Source organism: Simochromis diagramma, unplaced genomic scaffold (assembly GCF_900408965.1).
Source record: "Simochromis diagramma unplaced genomic scaffold, fSimDia1.1 OVJJ01000321.1, whole genome shotgun sequence".
NCBI lineage: Eukaryota > Metazoa > Chordata > Actinopteri > Cichliformes > Cichlidae > Simochromis > Simochromis diagramma.
In genome coordinates this window covers 11311339-11318926 of record NW_024386772.1, presented here as the reverse complement: position 1 = coordinate 11318926, position 7588 = coordinate 11311339, and positions in this window count along the sequence as shown.

The window sequence follows — 7588 nt, the reverse complement described above, 5'->3', positions numbered from 1 at the left end:
AGGTCTTGGCAATTATATGTGCAGATTCTTTCTAAAATTTGTTTCAATCCAAAAATTTAAACAGAATTGAGTGGAACTTAATAAATCAGGTGATTACCTGAAGTTGAATCTTTCAAACAAGAAAGAATCCATCAAAACTCTGCACAACTGCGGATCAAGGGTGTCCTGCAAACTCTTGGTCAATGCTGCCATCTGTCTCCTATTAGTGGAGGTGTTCTCCATCAGTTCTTTGCTGGCTTTAACCCAACTGAACAGCATTGGAAAGTAGTTGTACAACTGTTGAGCAAACAAAAAAAATTCATTCAACACAAATTACCAGGTTATCAGATATGCTGTACTTGCATTTTTAATTACAGAAGACATTTGTATGACTAGACATGGCCTCATTGCTAGATTAATACTCCTAAGTATGATAAAGTTGCCAATCCTGAGATATCATTTTATTATTAGTTTTGGACTTAAGGAAAAGGAAAGTGAAATCATGTTGACGGGTATCAATTATATGGTGATATGGTTATGATTCTGCAAATATTTTGTGATGGCTAAATACTAGCGACCGACCAGTTGCTCTAACACCTGTTAAAGTGTTTCAAGAAGCTGGTTCCACACCACATCATGTCCTGCCTGCCACCCACACTTGGCCCACTAAGATGCAAAGCTAATAGATCAGCTGAAGGTGCCACGGTTACAATATTCCACACCACCAACGCAATAAGAAAACCCTGAAAAAAACCTCCAAAAGGTTATAAGCATTGGGAACTACAGCAGGAAATATGAAGAGGAGGAAAAGAAAAGGAAAAGGACAGTAAAAAGCAGGCACAAATGAAAAGACAAATTAGTCTTTAATCTAATTAGAAACATGTAAAGTATGCATTTTACTCTGTAATTCAGTCCACATTAAAGTCAAGATTTTCACCCCTAAAATAACCACTGCAAACTTATTACAATGTTACCGTCACTAACTGCCTAGTGACATCTGTGCTGTGGACAGGATGCACCTTTTTTTTTTTTTTTTTTTTTAAACTAATTTCAAACCACCAAGTTTTAATGTTGTTGATACAGGAAAAGAATCCAAAACAAGTCCAAAGGAATCAAAAATATATGCCAAATGGAGTCAGGAAATAAGTTGCCAGAAAGCACTAGAATATCCTCAGGGACACAGAGCCACATTACACACAGCAACAAACTTGCTGTGTGTAAAAAGACTTGACAAGGTGTCCTGAAACTTTTCGATGTGTCCCTGCTGCAACACACCTCAATAACACGAGTAGGTCATTAGTAAGACTCTATAGAACTTGACTGCATGCTGAGGTTGTAATTCACCCATTTGATTCATCTTACAGCAGCTCATGAGTTAATGAACATGGTGCAATAAAAGCACTTTTAGAAGTACATTTTTCAACGAGTCTTTACTTCACTTTAACTTACTTGAGTAGGGTTAGGGGTTGCTGCCTCAGCATGCAGCCATGTGAAGTTCAAAATGGCCAAGGGCCAAACCCCCTCAGTCATTGTAGGGCATTTCCCATCCATCACTAAGTGCTTCTCGACCTTCAGCACACCTATCCAAGTGGGACTGAAGACAAAACTTGTTAAATTCTCCTCAGCATACTGGACCTTTGTTTTCCAGGCCCTCCTGTCAGTAACAGCATGTTTACATGGATACCTGCAGAAGGAGAAGTTTGATCGTATTCAAGCAGTGACACACTTAGGGCTCCCCAAACCTCACTTTAACCGGTGACTACCCTACATTAATGTAACAGAAGGTTTAGTTACATTTCAAAGCCTGTACGTTTTCCACCTGAATCAGTACTTCAGATTTTGACTGGGTATTTTTTACACAAGTGTCTCTACTTCTATTTGCATAAAGAATGTCTGTACTTTCGCCGCCTCTGTATGAATGCAACACAGAAACACTTTTACACAAAGAAGGAACTGCATTCACCTAAAGCGGTCATGAAACTTTCTAATAATAGGTCACAGAGTGCCACCTGGTGGCATAACACAGCTAATGCAACAACCAACTGCAGACAAAGTAGAACAGTATTATTTGCTACCCATCATGCTGTAATACTAGGACCATAGGTCTAAAACAAACTACACTATAATCAGTGAGGTCAAGGACATGGACAACAAGCTGACATGGTGCCTCTGTCCTCTTTGTCTCCCTCTTGAGCGCTCTACCTCTCCTCTGTTATCTGTGGGTGTGCTGGTCTATGTGCAATAGTGTGACTCATCCTAGTTTCCTGTCTTTTGTGTGCCACCCTGCTATCACCGATAACTTTATTGGAGACGCCACTAAAAGGAGTGGTTAAGCAATGGATTTAAAAAATAAATATATAAATGATATATGTGTATGCATATAGCTGGCAACCTGGATTAAACCTGTAGAGAGAGACTTAACTGATATCTAAACACCAAATGAGTGACGAATGGTCCTGTTTAAATAACCAGGCTAGATGATAAGTGCTAACTGAATGAGAAGACAGAGTATAATTGAATTATTTGTTCATTTAGAAATACAATTATATGATTAATACAGTGTGGTTAATGCAGACCTTTAAGAATTGTTGTTTGGTTTTTATGGCAGGGTCCTATAAGTGAAGAACTCCAAGTCAGAGTGAAAGTTTGTTGTTTAGAAATAGAAGTGCTCCTGACATGGATGCTTGGTGTATGTGAGGGGAGAGGATGGATTACATGATCTCAGACTGGAGAAAATGTTCTTTCTCTAAATGGTTTCGTTGTGTACTGGGTGATGATAAGCCAAAAAGCACAAACACACCACTTCCTGACCAAGCAGGCTACAGTGGGGCAAAAAAGTATTTATGTCAGCAACCGATTGGTGCAAAGTTCCCCCCCACTTAAAATGATGACAGAGGTCAGTAATTTGCAACCAGAGGTACACTTCAACTGTGAGAGACAGAATGTGAAAAAAAAATCCCATGAATCCACATGGTAGGATTTGTAAAGAATTTATTCGAACTCCGGGTGGAAAATAAGTATTTGGTCCCCTCAACCAAGGAACATCTCTGGCTCTCACAGACCTGTAATGTCTTCTGTAAGAAGCTTTTCTGTCCCCCACTCGTTACCTGTATGAATGGCACCTGTTTGGAACTCATCATCTGTATAAAGACACCTGTCCACAGCCTCAAACAGTCAGACTCCAAACTCCGCCATGGCCAAGACCAAAGAGCTTTCGAAGGACACCAGGAAAAGTATTGTAGACCTGCAACCAGACTGGGAAGAGTGAATCTACAATAGGCAAGCAGCTTGGTGTGAAAAAAATCAACTGTGGGAGCAATCATCAGAAAATGGAAGACATACAAGACCACTGATATCTCCCTCGATCTGGGGCTCCACGCAAGATCTCATCCTGTGGGGTCAAAATGATCATGAGAACGGTGAGCAAAGATCCCAGAACCACACGGGGGGACCTGGTGAATGACCTGCAGAGAGCTGGGACCAAAGTAACAAAGGTCACCATCAGTAACACACTACAACGGCAGGGAATCAAATCCCGCAGTGCCAGACGTGTTCCGCTGCTGAAGCCAGTGCATGTCCAGGCCCGTCTGAAGTTTGCCAGAGAGCACATGGATGATACAGCAGAGGATTGGGAGAATGTCATGTGGTCAGATGAAACCAAAGTAGAACTTTTTGGTATAAACTCAACTCGTCGTGTTTGGAGGAAGAAGAATACTGAGTTGCATCCCAAGAACACCATACCTACTGTGAAGCATGGGGGTGGAAACATCATGCTATGGGGCTGTTTTTCTGCCAAGGGGACAGGACGACTGATCCGTGTTAAGGACAGAATGAATGGGATCATGTATCGTGAGATTTTGAGCCAAAACCTCCTTCCATCAGTGAGAACTTTGAAGATGAAACGAGGCTGGGTCTTCCAACATGACGATGATCCAAAACACACCGCCCGGGCAACAAAGGAGTGGCTCCGTAAGAAGCATTTGAAAGTCCTGGAGTGGCCTAGCCAGTCTCCAGACCTCAACCCCATAGAAAATCTGTGGCGGGAGTTGAAAGTCCGTTTTGCTCGGCGACAGCCCCAAAACATCACTGCTCTCGAGAAGATCTGCATGGAGGAATGGGCCAAAATACCAGCTACTGTGTGTGCAAACCTGGTAAAGACCTATAGTAAACGTTTGACCTCTGTTATTGCCAACAAAGGTTATGTTACAAAGTATTGAGTTGTGTTTTTGTTATTGACCAAATATTTATTTTCCACCCTGATTTACGAATAAATTCTTTACAAATCCTACCATGTGGATTCATGGATTTTTTTTTTTTTTTTTTTTCACATTCTGTCTCTCATAGTTGAAGTGTACCTCTGGTGCAAATTACTGACCTCTGTCATCATTTTAGGTGGGGGAACTTGCACAATCGGTGGCTGACTAAATACTTTTTTGCCCCACTGTATATCAGTCATGTGATTATTTTATTTAGTTATTTAGTTATTTTACAAAAAAAAATACACTCAGCGATACAGGGTTTCGCTCTTTGTGCTTGATACATACATGAGACCTGTGGAGAAATCCTGTGAGAGTTCTGGAGAGACTTTCTGTGGAGAAGCTGAATCTGGGAGAGTCACTGAAACTTGGGAATTGGGATCATCACTGCTGTGGATTTTGTGTTTGGATTATTGTTGCACTACACTTAAATAAAATCAGTGCTTCGCCTGGTGACACGTTGACTGTGGTGGCTAATTAATGTTTACTAAAACATTCTCAGTCTGGGGCAATCTCATACAATTGACTTATATTTCTTCATGTATTCTAAGTGAGAGGATGAGACCCACAGGTGCATCCTGGGCAGGAAGAGGTGGAGGAGTAGAGAGGTGATGCTTCACTGAAGTGTGAAGATTTGCAAGCTGCTGCACAACCAGAAGTTTAAACCAATTACATGTGTGCCTATGTATACTTAGAATTATCAAATGCTGCCACCTAGTAGACAAATATGATAAAGCATGCATTTTCAGAATTTTACTTATGTACTTTATGTGTTTTATATTGATTATACGAATAAGACTACTTGCATAATTCAAAAATGATTAAATTAAATTCTCCTGTGTGTGTTCTCTTTACTAAATTTAACTGAATCTCTTCACTGGTCTGAAGCTCAGCACTGGATGGAGGGAAGACCGTCAGGACAGGAGGAGGGAGGCTGGAGCCTGAAAATTAATAGAAGGTGTTCAGAAACCAGAAATGAGGTCTGAAGTAACAGTAAGTGATGTAGACAATAATCTGAAAAATCTATAATAATAATAAAAATAATAATAATTTCATCTAGAAAATCTGGTGCAGCAGAATTTTTTTACACATGAAAAGGAAAGACTTTTTCCCAAAAGCATCAGTTCTTTTTTTAAATCATTACTGATATTATTAGTAGTACTCTAAAATTATACAGTAACAGTATGATCGCTTCGAGACCAATAAAATACTTCAGACACAATCAGATTTGATGTAAAACTTGGCCATATTAATAAGGTCAGATTGTAATGTTTTTACTTCATATATTAACTTCAGTAAACCAGTTAGCAATGGGAGGAGATTGAATACAAGCATTTTTTTCTTAAAAAAACAAAAAACTAAACTTGAAATTAAATAATACGAATTTTTAAGACAAATGATATTGTATAAACGGTTCTAAATCAGTTTCTATGCACTTTAACTAAGTATCTGCAGATAAACGCACTCAAAACATTTTATATTTTTTAATATACAGTCCCGATCAAAAGATCACTTGAAAGATGGCAAAAAATCATATTTTGCCTGGATCTTAACAAGGTTTCCAGCTTCAACATCCAACAAGGATAAATGGGAGTGCGACAAAACATTTTTTGAACATGCAATTTCTTGAAAACAACGCTTAAACTAAAAGAGGCTGTTTTACAGCTGATCAAAAGTTTAGGACCACGTGCCTTTAAAAGGCCTAATCTGTGCAAAAATGTGGATTCATTGTCATTTTCTGTCAGGTTGTCACACTGTCATGACGTTCTGATGGCAAAGGCCAAAATATTTTCCCTTTTTGAACGTGGTCAGGTTGTTGAACTGCATATCAGGGTCTCTTGCAGCGTGCCATCACTGCTGAGGTAGGACGCAGTAAGACAGTCATTTGAAATTTGTTAAATGATTCTGAGGGTTTTGGAACAAAGACGTCAAGTGGAAAACCCCAAATAATCCCCCCTAGCACTGAGCTGGAGGATACAATTGGCTGTCCGTCAAGACACTGGACGATAAAGGCCGTTACTGCTGCCGAATGCCCCCCCCCCAATAACCATCAGGCGGCATCTGAGACTGAAGGGCTTCCAAAACAAAAAACGTCTTCAATGTCCTCGTCTCCTTGAACACCACAGAACTGACTGTTTCGACCTTGCAAGAGAGCACCAAACATGAGACATAGAAAGATGGAAGATAGTTTTAATCTCTGAAGAGAAAAATGTAACCTTGATGGTCCTGATGGTTTCCAACGTTACTGGCATGAGAAGCAGATCCCACCTGAGATGTTTTCTACGCGACACAGTGGAGGGGGCACCATAATGGTCTGGGGTGCTTTTTCCTTCAGTGGAACAATGGAGCTTCAGGAGGTGCAGGAGCATCAAGCGCTTTAACTAACATTTATATTTATTAACAAGTTGTCTGTTTTTATTTTGATGCTTTTGATAATTAAAAAAGTTTCTTACAGTGTCAATCTGCTTTAAAACCAACTAACAATTGGAATAAATTATCATAAATCTCTTCAACATATTGTGAAGATCGCTCTTTGCCATCTAGTGGTGAGAGAGAGAATTAGGCTGTGCATGCGGCTTGTATATAGCTGGAATTAAGTATGGGGCAGCACAACCAGTTATTAGGTTTAGGGGCAGTTCCTTGCACACATAGGGTCAGGCAGGTTTAGATACCGCCCCCCCTCCTTTTTAATAAATGAAATCATCACTTTAAAACAGAATTTTGTATTTTCTTGAATTATCTTTATCTAATATTAAAATGTGGTTAATGATCTGAAACATTTAAACAAAACAAATATGCAATAAATAAATATGGACGAAGGGGGATAAAAGACTTTTATTTTACTAATTAATTCTGGTTTTGGCCACAGTAAAACCAGCCTTTTACCATTCTGTGCAAAAATAATTAACATGTGACTTCAATTCCCAGCGCATTTTAACAGTGAAAGGACCTAATCATGAAACCATGATAGACCAAGCTACTACCTTCTATGGAGTGTATGGAGGCTGTTGAGCGTCCTTTCTTTGCCTCCTCCTGGGCATGCCTTGTTTCCAAGGCAGACAGTAAGGTAATGCAAATGACTTCAAATTAGGCTAAAACGTTTTCATTTAAGGTTGATCATGACCCAGTGCACGAATGGTCGCGCGCTTGCTCTACCAGCATTTTTTTTTTAATTTAAGAAACGATTTTGTCAAGTGCGTCAGAGAACCCTTGGTCATTACGGAAGTCAAGCTAATTCCGTGATTAAAATAATTATAAAAATAGGTCTCTTAGAGAAACTATGTGATTGACTTCTTATTGTGAAAGTCTTAAACGGAAGTAGTTCTACAAACCTGGTCACTTGACAGTGGTGC